The sequence below is a fragment of the Monodon monoceros genome, unplaced genomic scaffold (genome assembly GCF_005190385.1).
Source record: "Monodon monoceros isolate NGI ecotype Baffin Bay Population unplaced genomic scaffold, NGI_Narwhal_1 Super_Scaffold_16, whole genome shotgun sequence".
NCBI classification, from domain to species: Eukaryota; Metazoa; Chordata; class Mammalia; order Artiodactyla; family Monodontidae; genus Monodon; species Monodon monoceros.
The window spans coordinates 35,093,307-35,117,352 of NW_021703772.1; the positions used below are offsets into that span (position 1 = coordinate 35,093,307).

The following is a 24,046-nucleotide window of genomic DNA, read 5'->3' on the forward strand; positions in this document are numbered from 1 at the left end:
CCTGGTTCAAGGCTCTGGGCAGAGCAATGCTGGTGCTGTGATCTGCCCAGCTGGCCAGTCTCACCCCAGAGACCGGGCTCCCCAGAGGGTTAGAGGTGGGCTTGCCGTTAGAGGGGGTGGGCTGGAAGTGGAGGCTGTATACTTTTTAAAAAGATTTTACAGCAAATTTTGAAGGAAAACACTGATATTCATCTCCAAAGAAAACATGCACTGTGGTTCTGCACTATAGCTCTGGCCTGGCAAAGAGAAATCCTGACAAAACCTGGCAAACAAAAGCTCTAAGTTCACAGCCAACTCTGGGCAAGTGCGCTCATCTGTCATGGAATAAACACCTGGTAAAGGAAGCCACGGTCTCTCCTGAGGATATTCTGGTTTCAAAAACCTCTGTTCTAAGGAACTCACGATATTCCTTGTTCATTAAGTCAGAACCCTCCTAGTAAACATTTAATGGTTTTCTCCAAGTAGCGGAGAAAGTCAGGTCCCTCCTACTTCCTTGAAACATCCGTCACCGGCACTGGCTGAATCAAAACGGTCTGTGATGTTCTAACTTACAGGCACTGGCGTTTGCTGGGAGAGCAGTGCTAGGGAACTGAGGCAGAAGAGAACTACAGGCAGCCAGCCCCTCTCACGCCTCCTCCCCCGACCCAGTACTACTGCTCCTAAGCCTTTCCAACAAAATCCACCGCGACTCACTTGGTAAGGTGCCCTGGTGTTCCAAATCAGGGCTTCCAGTGCATGGCCGGACTGCCTTTTCTCGACAGACAGAAAAGCCCTGTCCCTGAACTGGCCACCTTTATCAACTTGCTTAAGTCATCTCAACAGCGAGGCAGGTGGAGTCAGAGACTGGGGTAGATAGCAGGATCCTGGGGGTGGCTGAGGCCACCTGAGGCTCGGAGGGACTCACCTACTTCGAAAATACTTGTTTCCTTTTCGTAAAACTGTCCTGTGCTTTTGCCTTCAGTCCCCTGGTAGCGAATGCCCAGTTCTTCATTCTTCTCCTCTTGGGGAACGCATAGCCGTAAGACTGAACTTGCGAACTTTACACAAACTGCCCGGAGGCTAAGAGACAGTATGGGCTGGGACCACAGTCATCGCTCCAAAGGTCAGTTCCTGCGAATGGGCGTCAGCTAAGGGCTTCTAATCTTCCAGTGACAGCAGTACAGGCAGATCAATCAATTAGCAAACATTCCTAGCACTGCACCCTGAGCCTTTCTCTCTCCCCTCCCCATTCTAAAACCTGTTCCTGGTTCTAGACCTAACCAGAGGCATCTGCTGGCTAATTTTACACTAAATGAATAATGTACTACTGTGTCCAGGGGTATATACAGTTTATTAGGGGTCATGCCCTCACCCAAAGGAATGAAGTTTTCATGGTGAATTTCACCAGGGAAAAAGCTAGTGTGAGGAGCATGGGAGTGGGGATAACCACTGGGGGGCAGAATGGAGAAGGCCTGTCAGGCCTGTGCCACCTACAGGCACCTTAGTCCTATCTGTTTGTCTGCTGGTTTGATACTTAAAAAAAATTAACTCGTGGGCTTCCCTGGTGGCGCAGCGGTTGAGAGTCCGCCTGCCGATGCAGGCGACATGGGTTCGTGCCCCGGTCCGGGAGGATCCCACGTGCCGCATAGCGGCTGGGCCCGTGAGCCATGGCCGCTGAGCCTGCGCGTCCGGAGCCTGTGCTCCGCAACGGGAGGGGCCGCAACAGTGAGAGACCCACGTAATTAACTCGGAAATTCAACATGTTCTTAGAAAGGCACTATTTCTCTTTAGGGTCAGGCCTCTCACCCACCATCTTGCTCATCAGCCACAGGCAGTCAGCCCGGGAGCCCCTATAGCCAGCCCTGTGGCAGAGACATCTGCATTAATTACTGTGCCTCTGTCACCACCACACAGGATCTTGGGCCCCCAAATGATCACAAACAGGAAACACTGCCCATTTCTGCTCTTCAGATTCTTCCTTATCCCCTTATGATAGAAAATAAGTAATTACCATTTGCCAAGTTTGAATCTCAACTCTGCCTCTTACTGGTTTTGGGATTTGAGCAAGTTATTCAACCTTTCTACATCTTCATTTCCTCACAGGTAAACTGAGAATGATTATAGTAACTACCTCATGGGATAGTAATTTGGATGAAATGAGTTCATATTTGTAAAGCGATTAATGTGTGCTATGAAATAAATAAAAATAAATAATCTCATTCGATTCCTCCATAGCTATGTGGTTGCTTTCCCCTCCATCCTCATTTTGCAGGTGAGAAACTAAGGCGGAAGAAGTTATGGTCATGCATCTAGCCAGTGATGGAACTGGCCCTTGAAACACAACCTTCTGACCACAAGTTGCCCTCATCTGGATACACCTTTCCCTCACCATGGACACTGCCACCTTAAGGGAAGCCTAGGGCAATTCTAGAGAGGTGTGGGTAGCAGTCCAAGGCTGAGGCCTGACTGTAGCACTGCTGAGAGGGATAGAGACTTCCAGGGCTCAGTGTCCACAGGGTCATTTTTTTATCATGTTCTTAAAGTTTCAGCACAGGCAAAAGTGAATCCAAGACTATAATACCTCTTCCTTGTAGAATGGCTCAGAAACCCATGCCAGGTCACGGTTTCCTGTCTTGTGGCTACCAGATGTGGTCAGTGCTCTAGTGACCAAGCTCACAGCTAAGGTACTTGTCTTTAGAAGACAATAAGCAGTTATAACATGGGAAGAACAAAGTTCAAACAAAGTCTTAGAGCTAATAACAGAACAGCCTAAAAATTACAAAATCTCCTTTCATATGTGCTGATCTCAGGTAATTGTATCAAGATGGATAAAAGAGAGAATTAACATGATTTTAATGCCCTCGAATTTATTCTAATGCAATCACAGATAATAAAACTCATTTTGACCATTTTATGATATGGTCAAAATTCTAGAGGTCATATTCACTGCCTTACTGAATTTTATTTCAACTTTTAACTATAATAAAAAAATAGAAATGTGTCACCTGAAATATATGCTGTTTTGGGGAAATTAATAACTGTTTTTAAAGTGCTTCAAATATATGAGATATTAATAGATTTAATGAATCACAAAAAGAATTTCTTCCCTTTAAAAAGCCTGTCTCTGATCAATTCCATTTCTCCTTTCCCTTTTCCAAAGTACCTAGGAGAGTGCCTTTGACCTTTTAAATGTTCAATAAAGACATGTGGGAAAAGAGGAGTGAATGTCCTCTCATTTTATTTTTCCTTTCTTGGTTTCAGTGAGTCTTCAATGTTTTTGTTTTTTTTTTTCAGTGCGCAGACCTCTCACTGTCGTGGCCTCTCTGGCCTCTCCCGTTGCGGAGCACAGGCTCCGGACGCGCAGGCTCAGCGGCCATGGCTCACGGGCCCAGCCGCTCCGCGGCGTGTGGGATCTTCCCGGACCGGGGCACGAACCCATGTCCCCTGCCTCGGCAGGCAGACTCTCAACCGCTGCGCCACCAGGGAAGCCCGAGTCTTCAATAATTTATTCCCCACGTTTCAACATCTAGTACTGGAGTATCACTTTAAATGCCACCATTAAAACCAGCACTGTCAAATGCTGCTCTAGCCACATCGCTTTACACACCCTCCAATCCACTCCTTCTCCTCCTCCCCCCATATCTCCAACCCAGTAGTGTTTCAGTCATTCTCAGAGTCCAGGTCGAATCATGAGCGCTGAAGCCCTCTACGTCTTCCTGTATTGGACCCCCGTAGCCCATGTCTTTAACCAGGTAACTTCCCCAACATCTCCTACTTATTTTATTTCTTAACTCAGAGCCTCGTATTCGGGATAATCAGGTCACTAGGCTAGCCCTCTAGTTCCCCTGCACCAAAGCCTATGCTCTGTCTAAAAGAGATAGGCCAAAAATTTATCTTTTCTGTGGAATATGAGGGGAAAAAAGTGGTTTCCAACCCAATGCTAAACACATTTAACCACTAACCTCACCAATATATACCCTGTAACTCCACCTATAGATAGGGATTTTTACTGCTGTTGACACCCTTATGCACTCTATGGGTTCTTTGTAAACCTTCTCGTGACCTGTCTGCTTATCCCTTTAGTTTACAGCAATCAAAGGCCTGCCTGAAAGCATACACCTTGCTCTGAGTGCCAGCCTGACCTACGGCTCAACTCACACTGGGGGAAGTTTGGAAGGTACCAAAGGCTTATGATGGTCTATAAGCCATAGCAATATGTAGTTTAATCTCTTCCAAATCATTTTTCTAAAGATTGAATGAATCGAAACTGGTTTTTGTACAGTAGTTCAAATATTGTACAGGTCTCTCAATTAAATATAATACCATATATTATTTCCCTTTGGAAGACTTTCTGTTAGTCATCCAATCTCCTTTAAAGCAATTCTGAGGTGTAAATGTATTAGGTTTTGATCACTTGTCTGATGAAAAAGATCCATCTCTCACAGCCTTGATTCCATTTATACCCATTCTTGGCAGACCAATAGAGACAAGCAATCAGAGTTGTCTGGTTTTTTACACTAATGTTAAAAATTTCATTACCTAGCTATAGAACACGTCCTTTGAGTGTGCTTTCCATAGGTGGACACTGCATGTGCAGGGGTGTCCCTGTGGGAAATAAGACTCAATGCCTATTCTTGATGCGTGTATATTGTGGGGCATGGGGGATGTCAGAGCCAAGAGAAATAAGAATCTTAAATCATTCTGAAATGACTACAGCCATGTTTATAAAAGGGGCTTCTCGATGGGTGAGATGGCTTTAATTCAGGTGGGTTAATCAGAGAAGGCTTCTAGGAGGAGGTGTTCTTTTGCACTGCATTGAGGCAGTATTGCCAATGATGAGAATGGCATTTCAGGTAAGAGAAAGAGCAAAACTGAAACCTCTCTGGTGGAAACAAGTAAGTCATGCATGAGATCAGAAAGAAAACCCACCTGCATAAGTGCACAGAAGTCATTCAACAAATATTTACTGGGAGTCCACTATGTGCCTTGACTAGGTGCAATGTGTTTAGCTAACTGCAACGCAGTGTAATTTTAAGATCGGCTCCTGAAGGAGATAAGATTAGCAGGCAGTAAGTAATTAGATGACATCAGAAGGCAGTATGAGAAAAGGTGTTAATGGTTTGGTTTCAATTATACACTTGTCCTGTTCATAATACAGCAAAGAGTTAACGTCCTTCTTTCGTTTTCCTTTTAGAGAATGCGAGAGTTTCTGCCGAACCCCACACCAACTCCCCATCCCACCACACTGTCATTTTTGGTTACAAGGTTCTGAAACCAGACCCTATTTTCTCTGTTATTCTTGACATGCAGAATCAAACACTGGAGATATTTTTTTTGTTTTTTTAGCTATTTTAACATAATTCTTTGTCCTTATAGTTTTATAAAAACATAAGCTTTAATCTGACTAATATTAAAGGCCCCAAAACAAATAAAAGCTATGAAGCTGAGTTTCACTTAGCTCTAGGAGAGAAACTCATAAATTACATTAAAGACTTCATTTGGTTTTATTTTTTACCCGGAAGATGACCAACAGCTAATACTATGTAATTTACCAAACTCAGTCTTGAAAAAGAGATAACCAGACACTGAAAAGACGTTCCTGTTGTTTTACTAAATGTTTCTTTAAAAACAAGGAAGTCTTAAAGAGGAAAAATGTCTTTGAAAATTAATCTACTTTAAAAAAAAAATCTATTTCTGAATGGCTACCAGCCAGACTTAACTTGGTTTCATTTTTCATTTCAAGCTTTCAAACAATATCTGACTAGGCAGAATGAGACCTCTCTAGATACCTCATGGAAGAATGGTGTAAGGACTGAAGAAACACTACAAAGATGACCTAATGGTCACAGTTTTACTTTAGCTTTCAAAAAATCCTGAAGCTACGCTGCATGATGGGAAAAAGTAAATTTTGCTATGGCAAAGCATTCCCCTTCTTCAAACCTGTGAATAATCAGTCTCTTGCTTTACAAAGACTTCTCACATCTGAAAACACTGCCATGCCTTTAGTAAGAACTATCCTCTACTGAACACATTCATTCACTCATCCATTCATTCATTCATTCAGTATTCACTTAGCAAACACCTCTGAGCACCTCTTCTGTGCCAGGTACTGGCCTACATGATGGGGCTACAACGGTGAACCAAATGAAACCCCCTCGGGCACCACGCTGGATGATTTTATCTCTTTATGTCTATTTCCCTGAGTCCTCAGGATGCTCCTGCAAGGTAGGCATTATTATCACCATTTTCTAGATGAGGGAACTAGGCGTACAGACGTTAAGGCCAAGATCCCAGAGCCAGTCAACAGCAAGGAGGGGACTCAACCTCTGGGACTGACTCCCAAGCTTGTGCTTATTCCACTAGTCTGCTGCCATTATTTTGGTTCAATGAAAATAAAGGGAATCGTCTGAAAATTATTTAGTGGGTTCATTCCAAATTAGAAACCTTAGTATTCCCTAGAATTAGAATAAAAAATGTAAAGCTGACTTGGTTAAAAAAGAAAGTCAAATGGGGTGGAAAATTATGAATGGGAAGAAGAACAATGTTTTTAAATTTTGCTCTAAGATTGCATTTTGTTGATAATCACACTGTACATCGGTCATAATGAGCCTATATTAAATGAAACTCCCAAGACTTCCTCATTTGATCTATTAGTAAGTCCCATCTCCCCAATCTTTACTTTTGCAGTCGAGTTATTTGGAACTTAAGTGTATGAGTTTATATTTGACTCAAATTAATTTTATCTTTATTCATTTGGCTAATTTTTCCAGTCTATTAGAGTTTTTTTTTCCTTTTTTTGGACACCAAATCTATAACTTTACAATTTTAGCTATACCTATCACTTTGGTCATCCACAATTTAATGGATATCATTTATGTAACTTATGCCACTAATTAAACAGTCTGGGCTTGAATGGCAGCTCTGCCACCTAAGAACGGTGTGACCTTGAGGAAGTTACTTTAACTCTCTGTGTTACTCATTTATAAAGTGGAGATAAATGTAGCAACTGCATAGGGATTGTTGTAAGGATTAGGTCCCATTTGTTTATTTTTGTTTTTATTTCCATTACTCTAGGAGGTGGATCAGAAAAGACCTTGCTGTGATTTATGTCAAAGAGTGTTCTTCCTATGTTTTCCTCTTAAGAGTTTTATAGTGTCCGGTCTTACATTTAGGTCTTTAATCCATTTTGAGTTTATTTTTGTGTGTGGTGTTAGGGAGTGTTCTAATTGCATTCTTTTACATGTAGCTGTCCAGTTTTCCCAGCACCAATTATTGAAGACACTGTCTTTTCTCCATTGTATATCCTTGCCTCCTTCTTCATAGATTAGTTGACCATAGGTGTGTGGGTTTATCTCTGGGCTTCCTATCCTGTTCCATTGATCTATATTTCTGTTTTTGTGCCAGTACCATATTGTCTTGATGACTGTAGCTTTATAGTATAGTCTGAAATCAGGGGGTCTGATTCCTCAAGCTCTGTTTTTTTCCCTCAAGATTGCTTTGGCTATCCGGGGTCTTTTGTGTCTCCATACAAATTTTAAGATTTTTTTGTTCTAGTTCTGTAAAAAATGCCATTGATCCATGATTGATCCCTTGACCATTATGTAGTGTCTTTCCTTGTCTCTTGTAATATTCTTTATTTTAAAGTCTATTTTATCTGATATGAGTATTGCTACTCTGGCTTTCTTTTGACTTCCATTTGCATGGAATATCTTTTTCCATCCCCTCACTTTCAGTCTGTATGTGTCCCTAGGTCTGAAGTGGGTCTCCTGTAGACAGCATATATATGGGTCTTGTTTTTGTATCCATTCAGTGAGCCTGTGTCTTTTGGTTGGAGCATTTAATCCATTCACGTTTAAGGTAATTATCCATATGTATGTTCCTATTACCATTTTCTTAATTGTTTTGGGTTTGTTTTTGTGGGTCCTTTTCTTCTCTTGTGTTTCCCACTTAGAGAAGTCCCTTTAGCATTTGTTGTAGAGCTGGTTTGGTGGTGCTGAATGCTCTTAGCTTTTGCTTGTCTGTAAAGCTTTTGATTTCTCCATCGAATCTGAATGAGATCCTTGCTGGGTAGAGTAATCTTGGTCGTAGGTTCTTCCCTTTCATCACTTTAAATATGTTGTGCCACTCCCTTCTGGCTTGTAGAGTTTCTGCTGAGAAATCAGCTGTTAACCTTATGGGAGTTCCCTTGTATATTATTTGTCATTTTTCCCTTGTTGCTTTCAAAAATTTTTCTTTGTCTTTAATTTTTGCCAATTTGATTACTATGTGTCTCGGCCTGTTTCTCCTTGGGTTTATCCTGCCTGGGACTCTCTGCGCTTCCTGGACTTGGGTGGCTATTTCCTTTCCCATGTTAGGGAAGTTTTCAACTATAATCTCTTCAAATATTTTCTTGGGTCCTTTCTTTCTCTTCTCCTTCCAGGACCCCTATAATGCGAATGTTGTTGCGTTTAATGTTGTCCCAGAGGTCTCTTAGGCTATCTTCATTTCTTTTCATTCTTTTTTCTTTATTCTGTTCCATGGCAGTGAATTCCACCATTCTGTCTTCCAGGTCACTTATCCGTTCTTCTGCCTCAGTTATTCTGCTATTGTTTCCTTCTAGTGTATTTTTCATTTCAGTTATTGTTCATCTCTGTTTGTTTGTTCTTTAATTCTTCTAGGTGTTTGTTCTTTAATTCTTCTAGGTCTTTGTTAAACATTTCTTGCATCTTCTTGATCTTTGCCTCCATTCTTTTTCCGAGGTCCTGGATCATCTTCACTATCATTATTCTAAATTCTTTTTCTGGAAGGTTGCCTATATCCACTTCATTTAGTTGTTTTTATGGGGTTTTATCTTGTTCCTTCATCTGGTACAAAGTCCTCTGCCTTTTCAGTTTGTCTATCTTTCTGTGACTGTGGTTTTCCTTCCACAGGCTGCAGACCTGTCGTTCTTCTTGCTGGTGGATGAGGCTATCTAAGAGGCTGTGCAGCTTCTTTGTTGTAAGGATTAAATAAACAAATACACATAGAGTAATAGAAAAGTGTTTGACACTTAAGAGTTCAAAAGATGACACTTATTTGTATTATCTCCATCAGATTAATCATCATTCACATTGCTGATACAGAGAGATCTAGAGAAAAACAGAAGTAGATGTCTATACATCACCCCTACGATCACATGGACCCATTCTTTAGCACTCCTTGGGTTTGGTTATGCAAACCTAGCTGTGAATCCACTTGACTATTCTGTCATTCAGTTCATATTTCTCCATTAAATTCTAATAGGATCATAAGATATTGTGAAAACTGCCTTGATGAAATTCACACATACTGAATCTACCACATTTCCTTCATCCTGCATTCTAGTTACTCTACTGAAGAGGAAAATTATTTAGTCCTGCTTGACTTCCTTTTGGTGCCTAATGATTACCTCTTTCTCTTTTGAGTGTTCTCAAAAAGTTTCAGAATAAATTTTAGAATTTTGCTGGGATTTTATATTTTCTCTTTTTGTCAATCTCCAGGCTTTGGGGGACTTTTCCATTCACTGAAATGCCTCCAATGTGGCTGGCTGGAGTGGGACAGTCACAGGCATGAGTGTTCTCAGGCCTGTGGATACAGTCTGGGCCAGGAGACCCCAATCCATGCCAAACAGCTAAGGATCTAGTGTTATGCTGCTGTGGGCCTCAATTCCCTCTTGTTCACATTTTGTTCTACCCTACCAGGTGGGAAATCATGATCCTCAATAAAAAGGCAAAAATAAGAAGAGATGAATAGGCTTTGTTTTTCTCATCAGAGGTCCTATCCCTTTGTTGTTCTTTTTTCTACAAAAGTAAAACAAAAAGTCTACAATAAAAATAGTATTCTAGTCTTGACAGAAATTATAACTATGTCATTAGCAAAAATGGGCACAATACTGAACATCACAAGCATTCCAGTTTTCTATGTCTGGCTTATTTTGTCACCGTCATTTTCTGTAGAATTTTTCCTTACCAGCTTTTTAAGTCTCTTTTGTTGTTTTTAGAATTTTTTACATACTTCAGCTCACTCTGGACTTTAGGCTTCCTGACACTATTCTAATGGGATTATCTCTCTCTTTGGTATTCTCAGTTATTTGCCTCTCCTTGCGTTCTTCTTGAAATGGTCTTTTATATTTTGAGTTAATTTGAGCATTCCCTTTGCAGCCACAGCCATTTCTTTTCCTCATTATTTAGAACTTTCAAACCTCTAATTCGAATCGTTCAAAAAATTGTGAATTGTTAGACTTGGAACGTGTGTGTGGGTGTATACATTATCTTTGATAATTTGGAAAAATATTCATGATTATATTATCAGAATTTCATCACTATTTATTGCTTAATTCATTATATATATAATGAATTGTGGGTGTGTATGTATACATAATTTATTGGGCATATATAAGGTATGTGTCAGGGACTGTCCTATTTGTTGGGATACAAAGATAAACATGATAGATGCAGCCCTGCTGTCTTGAAGCTTAAAGCTTCAGAGTAAGTAGAGATGAGCGCAGGGGAATTATGACCAAGCATGATACTGGATTTGAGAAGAGAGTTTTGAGGAGTCTCAGGAACACATAGAAAGGGCCCTAATCTGAACTTAAGGATTGGGTTTCTCATCTCCTTTGTCATCTCCTCTTTCAGGGTCTCAGACTATGGAATCACATCTACTTCTTTGACTATTTGAAGTTTCCCTCCTGAAGTCTGCTGTATGTACAGAACCTGCTCCTTGGTTATCACAAAAGCTAAGATGACATCACGGCTACAGTCTTCCAAGTGCTTGGCACATAGCAGACGTCCAGTAAATATTTGTTGAATAAATGGATACACATTCCTTCCACTTCTATTTCACCAAGCAATCTCTTCTTGGTTAAAATTTGATCCCTAAATAGAAGTTTCCTTCATTTTCTTTACCTTTCTAAAAAGGAAAATGTCAGTTAGGTAAATTGGTATCTGAGATTTGTCTTCATTTAAACATGAACAAGACTTCTGGCGATGCCCAAAGAGCTTAAGTCTCTCCTCACTCCTACTAACTACCTTTGTGTCACTTTTGTATGCTATATCAGAAGTAAATTCGATCAATGCTTCATATGGTTGGGTGGTGTAAGTTCATTTATTCACTCAAAACTACTTATTGAGTGCTTACTATGTACAAAGGACTCTTCTGGGCACTGTATTCCTTCTTTCTTCCTTTTAACTTCTCCAAGTGTGTGTCCTTTCTTGGGTCTTTAGATATGTACCCTTCTGCCTCCCCAAGAATGTCTGGATTTCTGCTCAATGAGAACAACTCATTTTCCTTCTGTTTCTTGCCTGTCAAAAATTATGCCATGGACCAACCTTTTCTTAACTGCACATTAGTTAAAATGGGTTTCTCAATCTTTTGATAATGAAAACCTTTCTTATTTTCCTATAATGCTATTGGAAATACCAAATTAAGGATAGTAATTTAAAAAATCAGAGCTACGAGAGAAAGTACTACATTGTTTACAAAATAGACCCTTACCACCCACCATTAAGAATCACTGACCTTAATCATGGAAATAATGAACATTTAAAAAGAATATGGCCAAATTTACAATATTCAGTTGATTATCAACATAATGAGTAACTTTCAGGGTTTGAACTTTAAGTTACTTATCCATATACCCCATGTTTAGCATAAAAATTGGAATTCACTTCCAATAATAGCACATGTAAATATGAGCACTACTTTCTTAATTTCTTTAACCTACTTTTTGCAAAGTAATTTAAGTAGTCTATAATAAAATGCAAAAGCTGTCCCAAAGAAACCACCACAATTTATCTTCCTATGAAATAAATATATACTCTTATTTTCTTGAAAAGTATAGATTTTCATCAAGGTTTCTGTACCAAATATTTGAGTCTTTAAATCATTTTTACCAGTTATGATTTGAGCTCAGAGTTAACTTGTCAGTAGAGAAACAACAAATCCATTTGTCTTTGGTATTTTCTTGATGTGCTGCTAACAGACCATGCTCTGTCCACACAAGGTCATGGCCACCTGACCTGGAAGCAGGCTTTGCTGAGTCAGGAGGTCAAAGATCATCATGGATTGCTAAATAAGCAACAAACATAAAAGTAATGGAGGGCTTCCCTGGTGGCATAGTGGTTGAGAGTCCGCCTGCCGATGCAGGGTACACGGGTTCGTGCCCCGGTCCGGGAGGATCCCACGTGCTGCGGAGCGGCTGGGCCCATAAGCCATGGCCGCTGAGCCTGCGTGTCCAGAGCCTGTGCTCTGCAACGGGAGAGGCCACAACAGTGAGAGGCCCGCGTACCGCAAAAAAAAAAAAAAAGTAATGGAGAGAGAGGAAAAGAACCCTAATGGTAATTAGCCTATAACCTAAGCCAAATACAGTTTTGTCCAAAGATAAAAGAAATTCTGCATTGGGCAAGATAGCTTTCAGTTAAAAACAGAAAATAAAATCCATTTGTAGTGAGTTTACTTAGAATACTGATGATACTGCTGTTTTAACCCATCAGGTATATCATTTCAATAATATTGAATTGTGCAAGACTTCGTAGTAATGCTAAGAAGTAATTTTTGAAAAAAAATCAGTCTATTTTTAAGTCTTGAATTAGTCATAATTACCAGGAAACAGAGCAAATTTTAGGAAAAATTAATTGCATCTACAGAAACTCTTGGTAAATTACTACTTCAGATTATTACATGTACTATATTAATGAAATATCCAAGCATGTTTAATTTAGTAGCAAGAAGTACTTGAGACATGGTAAGATTCTGATACATATGATAATAAACGTTAGGAGTGTAGAAGGAAGCAACCTCCAAAATCTGTAATCTCAGATGCAATCTTGTAGTTTGGTGTGGATTTCCTCTTCAGGGATAACCTAGCAGACATCATGTGTGAGCTATTATAATGATTTATATTTCACCTTCATACTCTTACTGCTGGCATGTTCTCTTTTTTCCTTTTATTTTCATATCAAATATTCCACACTGTTAATATATGGTATTATGTCCATTACGAACTCACGTTCACAAATAATCAGCAAAATTTGCAGTTTTTTTCTTATTTGATACCGCTGCTCTCATATAATGGTTTATTTAATTACCTTCAATTGAAATTATTAGTACAGCAGAAGATTTCATTAAGTCCCTCTCTAGGTAAAAACAGATGGACATAAGAACAAAAAAGTAGACAGAAACAAAATTTATCATTTTCTCAGGCTTAAAAGGCTCCTTTTGGATGTGCTTATCAGCATAAATGAAGAGTATCCAGCAGAAAATAAACCCTTGAGTTAAGGACGTAAATATCAACACAAGTACAGGTATGAATCTATTGACCATTAATGTATATAAGTAGATGAAGTGAAATAATCAATCCACGTTAAAGAAATGAATTCCATGGCAATGCTCCCAACTTATCATTTGCAAGATATGACTGACTGTCGATTTGTGTTTTCTGGATGGCTAATGAGTTGCATTAGAATCCCAATATGTTCATGTTTGGAAAGAACTTCATATCATCTCAATGAAATTTCTCTTTTTAAAAATGAGGCAACTGAGGCCCCAAGCATGTAAAGAACTTGTCAAAGGTCACACACTAGAAAGTGGCAAGGCCAAGACTTCAACATAGGCCTTCCATTCTCTATTCATTCAAGAAAATTTTATTGAGCACTTCCTGTATACATAGGCTTGTGCCAAGTAGTAGGTAGAAGAGTAATAGTGAATGAAATATGGACCCTGGCCTCAGAGAACTGAGTAGGTGTGGTCACTCAGATTCTGGTGAGGGTTACCAGACAAATAAACAGGACACAAGTCAACACAAGCTATTATAGAGGAAGTACAAGGTTTTATTAGATCACTTTAACTTGGGGGTAGAGGGTGGGAGCAAGTTACCGAGATTAGGAGGATCAAGGGAAGCTTCCAGTTGGATGTTAGAGCTAAGCTGACCCCTGAATTAGCCAGATGAATGGGGTACAGTGAAGAGGAAAAAAAGGGGAAGGACACGATCTCAGCAGAGGGACCAAAATACACCAAAGTCTAGGTGCAAAAAAGATTCAGGGCTGATGGGGGTGTTCAGTATCCTTAACACTGAGTGAAGGGAGGAAAGATGAATCCAAAGAGAGAGAGGCCTGTGACTTAAGTAATGGAGCCCCAACTTTATCCTGAGGGGAGCAAGGAGTCCCTGAAGGGTTACAGCAAGGGAGTGAAATGGCCGGATGCATATTTCAGAAAGAACTCAGGGGCACTGAGGGGATCAGATTGGCATTAAGGGCAAGAGAAGTCTGTGAGCTCTTGATTTTGGAAAGAGGATGTCCTGGTCCTTAGAAAGAACAAATGCCCTAATAATAAAGACATAAGCTTTCTGGTTGATCCATCGTCCATAGAAAAACTGTGTTAGCCTGAGTATATCACTATAGAGTCTGAGCATCTCTGAGCTCACAGAAAAAAGTCCAATGTATGGACCTCCAAGACTAAAAACTGGGCTTTGAAACAAGGCCTCAGTGGAAAGGTCCTGCCTAGGCAATCAGCTCGCAGCAGCCCCACACAGTAGTCACATCGCTGTCCCAGCCAAACCAGTACAGCTGTCACCCTCCCTGAGCCCCTGGGGCCCCAGCTTGAATTGGGGGTCATGATATCTATTTATCTATTTCATAGTGATATTGTGAGGATACTTGCCCTTCCTCAGCGGGAAGTGAGAGTAATAATATCTATTTCACAGTGATGCTATGAGGATTAAAAGACAACATATGTAAACACACATAGTCTTAGCACTTTAAGTAGTAGGAATACCGTTCCATTGGTTTCTTTTCCTGTGATAATGCAAAAGCTGTTCTCTGTGAAAATAACCGACTCAACAAAGAGAGAAAAACCTGTGGCCTTCACTTCATTTACACCAGGCTCAACGCAACTGACTTAATGAAGCAAGTCAGTGAATGCTACATTGTGAAGACTCTCATTTTCAGCAGAATTTTCTGTCATTAAAAAAAACAAGAATGAACACACACACACACACACACACACACACACACACTGTCCTTAAGTTAAAAAAAGAAAACAATGCATCTGAGTTCATTCTTCTCAGCCCAGGCAGGGTCTAACTTGGACTGCCTCTCTGGAATGGCAGCCCACTTGGGGCTCCCCCTCCCTCACTGGAGTGCTTGGCAGCTGGCCCTTTTCTCCTCTCTGCTATTGCTGGAAATTTCCTTCTCCATACACTCCACCAAGGTTTCAGACAGAGCAGAAGAGGGGAAGAGAATGGGGGGAGAATTGCTTAGGGGAAGGATCTAAGAGTTGGTGGTACCTGGAAGGCACTGAAAGAAACATCCCACAGTTGAAATATAAAATAAATACATGATGGTTTTCTTAGGTCAGTCTCCCAGGGCAATAGAAATAAAAGCAAAAATAAACAAATGGAACCTAATCAAACTTACAAGCTTCTGTACAGCAAAGGAAGTCATAAACAAAACAAAAAAATAACCTGTGGACTGGGAGAAAATATTTGAAAATTATGAGACTGACAAGGGCTTAATTTCCAAAATACACAAACAGCTCATACAACTCAATAACAAAAAAACAAACAACCCAATCGAAAAATGGGCAGAAGACCTAAATAGACATTTCTCCAAAGAAGACATACAGATGGCCAATAGGCACATAGAAGGATGCTCATCACTGCTAATTACTAGAGAAATGCAAATCAAAACTGCAACGAGATACCATTTCACACTGGTCAGAATGGCCATCATTAAAAAGTCTACAAATAGGGCTTCCCTGGTGGCGCAGTGGTTGAGAGTCCGCCTGCCGATGCAGGGGACATGGGTTCGTGGCCCGGTCCGGGAAGATCCCACATGCCACGGAGCGGCTAGGCCCGTGAGCCATGGCCGCTGAGCCTGCGCGTCCAGAGCCTGTGCTCCACAACGGGAGAGGCCACAGCAGTGAGAGGCCTGTGTACTGCAAAAAAAAAAAAAAGTCTACAAATAATAAATGTTGGAGAGGGTGTGGAGAAAAGGAAACCCTCTGACACTGTTGGTGGGAATGTAAATTGGTGCAGCCATTATGGAAAACAATATGGAGATTCCTCAAAAACCGAAAAATTGAGTTGCCATATGCTCCAGCAATCCCACTCCTGGGCATATACCCAGACAAAACTATAATTTGAAAAGATAACACACCCCTATGTTCATAGCAGCACTATTTTCAAGAGCAAAGACTTGGAAACAACCTAAATGTCCACTGACAGATGAATGGATAAAGAAGATGCTGTACATATATACAATGGAATATTACTCAGCCAGAAAAAGAATGAAATAATGCCATTTGCAGCAACCCGGATAGAACTAGAGGTTTTCCTACTAAGTGAAGTTAAGTCAGAAAGAGAAAGACAAATACCATATGATATCACTTCTATGTGGACTCTAAAATACAACACAAATGAACCCATCTACGAAACAGAAACAGACTCACAGACATAGAGTACAGACTTACAGTTGCTGAGGGGAAGGGGGGTGGAGGAAGGAAGGTTTGGGAGTTTGGGATTAGCAGATGCAAACTAGTGTATATAGGATGGTAAACAACAAGGTCCTACTGTATAGCACAGGGAACTATATTCAATATCCTGTGAAAAACCAAAATGGAAAGGAATATGAAAAAGAATATATATTGGGCTGGCCAAAAAATTTGTTCGGTTTTTCCATAAGATTGTACAGAAAACCCGAACGAACTTTTTGGCCAACCATATATATATATATATATATATATATATATATATATAAAACTGAGTTACTTTGCTGTACAGCAGAAATCACCACAACATTGTAAATCAACTATACTTGAATAAAACTTAAAAACATAAAATCAATACATGATGAATCTGAGAAATCTACAAAATCTCCTTAAAATAACAGGGCCCGTTTGAGGCTTGACTGTTGTCACTGAAATAATCAGAGAAAGAAGTCTCTCAGCAGCCTCAACATGGGAAAGTACACTGAGGGTGCAAACCTTGCCTGTCTGAGGACTGTCAAAGCCAGCATATATCACTCTGTTCCCTATGCTAAGAACCACTCACAAATTATTTTATTTAGTGCTTACAACAAACCTGTGACATAGATCATTCTATTCTCAGTGAACAGGAGAGGAAACTGAGTGTATTCGTTTTCTACTACAGCTGGAACAAATTAGCACAAACTCAGTGGCTTCAAACAACACACTTTTATTATCTTACAGTTCTGTAGCTGCAGAGGATCTGTTTCCCTGCCTTTTCCAGATTCTGTAGTCTCTCCACATTCCAGAGCTCATGTCCCCTCCCTCCGTCTTCAAAGCCGGCATGGTAGCATCTCTCTGACTATCCCATAGTCACATCTCCCTCACACTCCGACTTCAGCCATAATATCTGATTTTTTTAAGTCCCAAGAACCAATTTTCACCCTCATGAGGGAAATACAGCCCCTGTTGAGAATGCACAATCTATACAAACAGGAATAATAATACTGAAGTAGAACCTATTGTTTATCTTCCACCCAAAGCTCCCCAGTATCCCTTCCTCTGCTGTGTAGCGGCCATGCAGTTTGGGTAGGACTGATTCAAGGCTTAAGCTTTGACCACAGAAATTGGCATAGGGAAGATACACACTAAACGCTCAACAAATGAGAGTTTTTATTATTACTATATTATTATTTCTACAATAAGCGATGAAAATGTTAAGATTTGTATACCGAATACATGATCAGCTGAGAAACACATTTTAAATGCAATTTTTAACATCCCCTGTATACTTAAATTAATCCAATACTTAGGTAGAGCCATATATTTCTTTTTTTGTTCCTGGTTAAAATAATGGATGTCCCTGATCTAATTCAGCCTCAGTTTTTATTACTTTTCTTAATAACAAAAGCCAGGGACAAAATCAGATTTTGCTTCTAGCAGTTTAAATAGATAAAAATCCGTGTGACTGTCAAAATCCAGGTTGGTCTTGTCAGGTTGAGATGAAAACCAGGGTTACATTTGAAAAAGATGAATGTGGACACTAACAGGAAAAAGCGCCTGGCTAATCAAGTAAGCAAATATGACATGCGAGTCCCAGATGGAATATGTATAGCACCATAATCAGCAAAGCGTCTTTTCACCATTATTTTCCTAGAACATTCTTAAAATAATGCAGATCTTACAATGGGGTGGTGGCAGTAGTACAATTTTTTCAACTTAAAATTTGCATCTACTAGGATTTTAACAAGTTTTATTTTTACCATGACAGGGCTCAAATATATGTTACTGCTCCTTTCAGAGAAGTGTAGCACTATCTTAGACTAATAGGATGATTTGGATCGAGGGGCGATAGGGCAGCATGGCTTTTGGAGCCTGAAATCAGAGTAATGAAGCAATGTGTGATCTGGGTTTTATATTGAACCTATTTAGTCTGGAAACTTCACCTAGATAATCTATTTTAATTCAGTTATACAGTAGTAAAAGACATTTCTGGAATTTAGCTTCAATTTCTTTCCTAGTAGCAGGAGAGGTATGCCTTATTGTTAACCCCAGGCCTGATATCCACAAGGTTGCAACACCAGGCTTATCCAAGAGTTTGGGCTTCTACTGCAGAGCAAGATTCTCTCCTTCTTTATATCCTTAGGTATCTTCTACATTGCTTACAAGTTCCCTAGTTGACATCATGGTCAAAACACGTTTCTCTAGGCTAGCTCTACCAAACCAGAGGCAGAGCTAACTGTTGTCTCCCACATCCATTCTCTCGTTCTTCCTCTAGTAATAGAACTTCTAAGTCCTACTTAGGAACATGACCAACCAGCTCAAGGAGACAAATTCCAGCCTCCTTTGCAGATCAGTGTGTTCATGTAGCTACGTTCTGGCCAAAGGGATGTGAATGGAAGGGACACACAGAACTTCTGGGCTGTACTCTTAAAAAGAAGGGCTGTGCTTTGCACTTCTTCTTGTCCCCTTCTTGCTGGCTAAAGTGTACAAGATCTTGAAATGGAAGCCATAAAGACGGGAGGACAGCATAACAATATAGTAAGTCTGGTCCCCATCACTGTGGAGCCTCCACATCAGCCTGTACACTTAGATTGTTCATAAAAGAGAAATCAACTTTCAAGTTTTTTAAGTCACTGTCATTTGGTGTTTATCGCAGCAGCCAAGTCGGAACCCTAACTAATATTTAGTCAAAAAATTTCCTGGGGCTTCCCTGGTGGCGCAGTGGTTGAGAGTCCGCCTGCGGATGCAGGGGACACGGGTTCGTGCCCCGGTCTGGGAAGATCCCACATGCCGCGGAGCGGCTGGGCCCGTGAGCCATGGCCGCTGAGCCTACGCGGCCGGAGCCTGTGCCCCGCAACGGGAGAGGCCACAGCAGTGAGAGGCCCGCGTACCGCAAAAAAAAAAAAAAAAAAAAAAAATTTCCTGAACTGACCTTCCTGAAATTTCCAGCATTCATATTTTTGGATTAAAAAGGTTTCCATAGCCTAAAGACTTAGGTATAAATGTCCTGATGCCACAAAGAAATCCAAATGGACAGGTAAAGAGCTGGTTCTGAATTAGCATTGTGTTTTTAAAGCTGAAGACGTGGGAGAAACACATGGAAGCACACAGAAACCATCATACCATCCTTGTATTTAGTTTCCACAACTAAAGTGAAATACAGAAAACTGGAAAGGATACCGAGAGGTACCACATAGATGAATCAAGGTAAACAAAAGTAGGTCTATGATTGGCTTATTCAGTCATAAACCTAGTAGTCAGCTGAATATCACTGAATCAGACAGAGGATGGTGATAAACTGTCCCTTCCACTATGAAAAGGAAACCATTTTAAATTGAAGCAAGAAAGCCTTGAAGTTTTGAGGAAGGTGTTCTTTGAGCCTACGGTCAATCATCTCAATTAGTTATTGAGGGCAGTTGTGAAATCTTTCTCTGTAGATGTTTAAAAACTGGACAGATTTTAATCTTCTAGAATGTCATGTTAGAGTTCTGCCCTATGAGGGCAGGCAAGAAGGAGTGCAGATGGACTCAATGACCTCAACAAAGTCCCTCAGCCAGGGACAAGATATGCTTCCAATGTATCCCTCTCTCTCTCGAGAATGACACAAAATTGTTTTCTGCTTATGAGCAATGAGAAGCAACAAGCTTTTGTTTCTCTTTGCTTTGTTTCTCATGACCACATGCCTTGACCTATGTCTTCCCTTCCAAAATGTGCCACAGACTGCAAAATTTAATAGTAGGAACAGCTTGGGTCGGGGTGGCATGCTGTGCATGGTAGGGAATGGGCGAGTGGAGCTCGGAAAGGAGTTACATGATGTATCTACATCTACATGATGTAGATGAGATTGACAGCCAGACCGTTCTTTTCAAAGAAACACACACACACAGCACTCTTTTCTGTGTAATGAACTCTGGGGCAGGGCCACATAATGGCATATCTTAGGCCTTCAAGTACACAATTCAAAATCTGGTCAACAGGTTTCTGTGTTTTGCTTGTTCTTTTGGTAAAAGAGAGGAGTGCTCTTTTTTAGGCAGATACATTTGAAAGAACAGGAAATCTTACTTATTAGGAGATGATAAAAGCTGAAGCAACAGTGGCATATTTATGAGGAGAGACCTCTCTTCACCTGCTACCTCCTTTCCTTCCCCCAAGAAGGAGTGGCCTATCTCATAGGCATATTTGAAAGAATAAACTGAGCCTGCCCCACTCCATCCCTCCCCCTCTCCTCTGTTAGGAGCCTCTGGCCTGCTCACCTGCTCTTGGTCACGAAGGAAGCTTTTAGGTGCAGCCCCTGGCTGGGGAGGAGGGAGGTAGAAAAGGAGCTGTAATTGCCCACCCACTTTACCTGTGACTTGTCTGCTAACCGCAGCGGTGAAATATTAGCAAACAATCCTGGCCCTGATCTAAAGCCACATTTGCCAGTGAGCTTTTTTCAGAAATAAAGCTGACATTTTGATCTTGCCTCATTTCTCCTCCAACTGCCTGGCACGCTGTAGGGGATGAGTAAACAATTTTTGAATGAGAGAATGAATGGACCTGGGTGGGCCAGTTTGCTGACCTCCTAAAACCCCGATGAAATTGTCCTGAATTTGAGGCTTTATATATTTTTTGATCATTCACTCTATTAGTAAAATGGACCCCGACATATGTATATTATTTATTTGTAAATGTTACACATGTATCTCTGTACTAAATATACTTTATAAAAATACTCTAAAATAGGCAGTTTTAGAGATATGAAAAAATGTAAATATAAGTTCCAAGAGATTCTTCCTGCACCATGGAGTTACTTTGAGCGCTGCACTCCGTTGCCTTCTGGTCTAGACTTTAAGTACTCAGAAGTTCAGAAGAGAAGGATGTGGAGGTCTGGAGCAGTCCAGTGTGACCCTGTCTCACACAGCCTGTGCTCCTCACCACGTACTCACTGTAAGGTGATTTTCAACTTTTTTTTTGTTTTTTTTTTTTTGCGGTACGCGGGCCTCTCACTGCCGTGGCCCCTCCCGTTGCGGAGCACAGGCTCCGGACGCGCAGGCTCAGCGGCCATGGCTCAGGGGCCCAGCCGCTCCGCGGCATGTGGGATCTTCCCGGACCGGGGCACGAACCCTTGTCCCCTGCATCGGCAGGCGGACTCTCAACCACTGCGCCACCAGGGAAGCCCGTGATTTTCAATTTGATGGCAGGTGCTCAGTCAGTATGTGTTAAAATGAATGGGGAGGAGATAGTGAGTGGGTGTTTATCAAGCTAGAAGGAGAAAGGGAGGGGTATCCCAAGTGAGACTTATCTTGGAATACCTTATTGCAAGAAGAGACATCACAGGAATGGGATAGAGGCTTGAGCACCAGTACATTGTAGAGTAGCAGGAAATAAAGTCAGTTATTAGATGAGAGAGAGAAGACAGAAGGTAGCAGGTTATCCTGAACCATGAAATCTAGGCAGAGATAATCTGGATGTAAGTGCTGTAAAACAAAATAGGATACTATTGAATGATTTTGAACATCATCATGGTTTCAACGTTTTATGAAGATTACACTGGAATTAGGATGCTATTCGACGGAACAAAATTTGGATTTGGTCTGAGCAGCTCTGAAGAGTCTAGAATGAGGGACCGTGAGAGTCTGACTAGAGGAACGAAGGTAATAATGGAAAAAAGTATGAAACTAAAAGTCCATTAGAAGGAATAGGAATCAAGCATTGGTAGCCAATGAGATACGGAGGAAGAAAGAGAAGAAACCAAATATGCCTAGAGATGATCCCACCATTTGGAAAATGAACGACCTTAAGTGATTTCTTGAAATGTTTCTCTAACCTGAATTGTTATGGTCTAAATAATCCCAGTGTGAGTTGATGGTTTTTTGCTCCTATTTAAAAGCTTGGGGCTCACCCTACAACCTCAAAGTAAAATTCTTAAACACAGAGCGAGAACTAAATCTTCCTGAGTCCAAGGTACCTAGTTTGCTGGAAGATGCAATTTAGAAATGGCACTCTGCCTCAAAAAGAAAGGAAACATCATGTTTGAGTGTACGCAGTTGACAACTGCTGGTTTTCTGCACTTGGGTGAACAATCTAGTCAAAGACAACACTAGTAATAAGTCCATGACCTTTTCAGCCCCATTTTTCCTTTATGTGAACTCCACAGTATTGTAAGCTACGGAGTTTAGCTCTGGGGTAATTTAGCCTGCTGAATAGTAAAAAAGATAGGCTAGAGGAGGCGGTCATAACAATGCTGGAAGAGAAAGAAATCCAAGCATTTTCACCAAATAGCTATAATTCTGTGGACAGGTTATATGACATGCCTATGTCTGCGCAGCTCATTTTTTCGAAACCTGCGTGCTTTATCCCTCAATGACTCATTCTGAAAGTGGTCTCCTAAGATGGTAAGAAATGACCAAAAATTACATAAAGCTCACTTTCCAAATAGAGCTCTGCAGAAAATACAGCTGCCATCTGGCCTTCTGGCTAACTTCACTTCTTTCCTTTCAGGCAGATATTATTTAATCCAGACCACATAGTTTGTGCGTCTAGTTGGTTCATGAACATTTCAGAACATGAATCTTTAGCAGGAATGTCTGGCAAGTGACAGAACATTAGCTGCTTGACACGAGGGCAGTTTCCTTGTCTCAGTGATTAAGCAAGTCTCTCCCAGGCTCTGTGTGCTCAGGTGCCTTCAGCTATGAAGCCAAACTGATTATCCTTGTCATTTCTCAAAGACGATGTCTGCAGTGCACTTTGAGACAGGTACTGCTGCTGTACATATATTGATGCCTTCAAATTAACTCCAAAGACTTTAAAACCCAGTGCTAGCTCACGGTTAACGTGATGATGGTCTACTTGAAGGTAAACGGATCTAAACCAAGTCACCGTACTTGTCATTTCACGTGAAATAGGAATAAAGTTTCCCTATTCTTATTATATAAAATACAACCTGTGCTTTAAAATTTATCCAGGGTGTATTAAAGTAAGGAAAAAGTAATTTGGTCTGGGTTGGCTTTTCAAATCCTGTTTAAATGAAGAAAAGAGGCATTTAATAAAATAACTCACATCAGTTACATAGTTGCTTTTTCTCCTTGCCAGGTTTTTAGGCAGAAACTGCTGGTGTCTATAACTGCCTGCCTGCCTCCAAAGAAAGTGAGAGGGTAAGGGAGTCACAGCCTGCAAACTCCTGCCCTGTTCAGATAGGGAGAGTCTTTTCAACACACTCTAGGCTTGGCTTCATTTTTCAGTGGTCTCACTTAAGTAGCAGCGCTAAAGACTGCGGCAGAGCCCAAAGAATAATTCTATAGATTCTGTCAATGAAATCGCCATCAGGAATAGTAGTAACCCATCCCAGTGAGGCAGATTACAAGGGTCAACATAGGTCAAAAAACAAAAAAACCAAAAACCTGGCCGTACAATAAAAGTGAATGGAAAAACTTACAACATCTGTTAAGAATGTTGGAAGATGATATACTATAGTTTTCAAGAAATATTCAGGTAGAACTTTACACAATTCTAATCAAGAACAAGATTCTAGCAAATAATAATTCCATGATCCTTAAGGTTTTATTAGATATTTACCGAGTTTGTTTTCAGATTTTCATTTCCTATTAAATCTAATTGGTAAGTTTAT

The 24,046-nt window shown here is 40.6% G+C and overlaps 1 protein-coding gene across 5 annotated transcripts in view; it reads right to left on the reverse strand.

Annotated features, from left to right (window-relative positions):
- The window catches only part of SPATS2L (spermatogenesis associated serine rich 2 like), a 165,623-nt gene that overhangs the window by 93,032 nt on the left and 48,545 nt on the right, over positions 1-24,046 (reverse strand). For 2 of the 5 annotated variants that reach the window (XM_029225070.1, XM_029225065.1), the window contains exon 1: positions 905-1,052. The exons of the other annotated variants lie outside the window; for them this stretch is intronic. The gene's annotated coding sequence lies outside the window, so the exon portion shown is untranslated. Of the gene's footprint in view, positions 1-904; positions 1,053-24,046 lie in introns of those variants that run through there. 5 annotated transcript variants of the gene reach the window in all.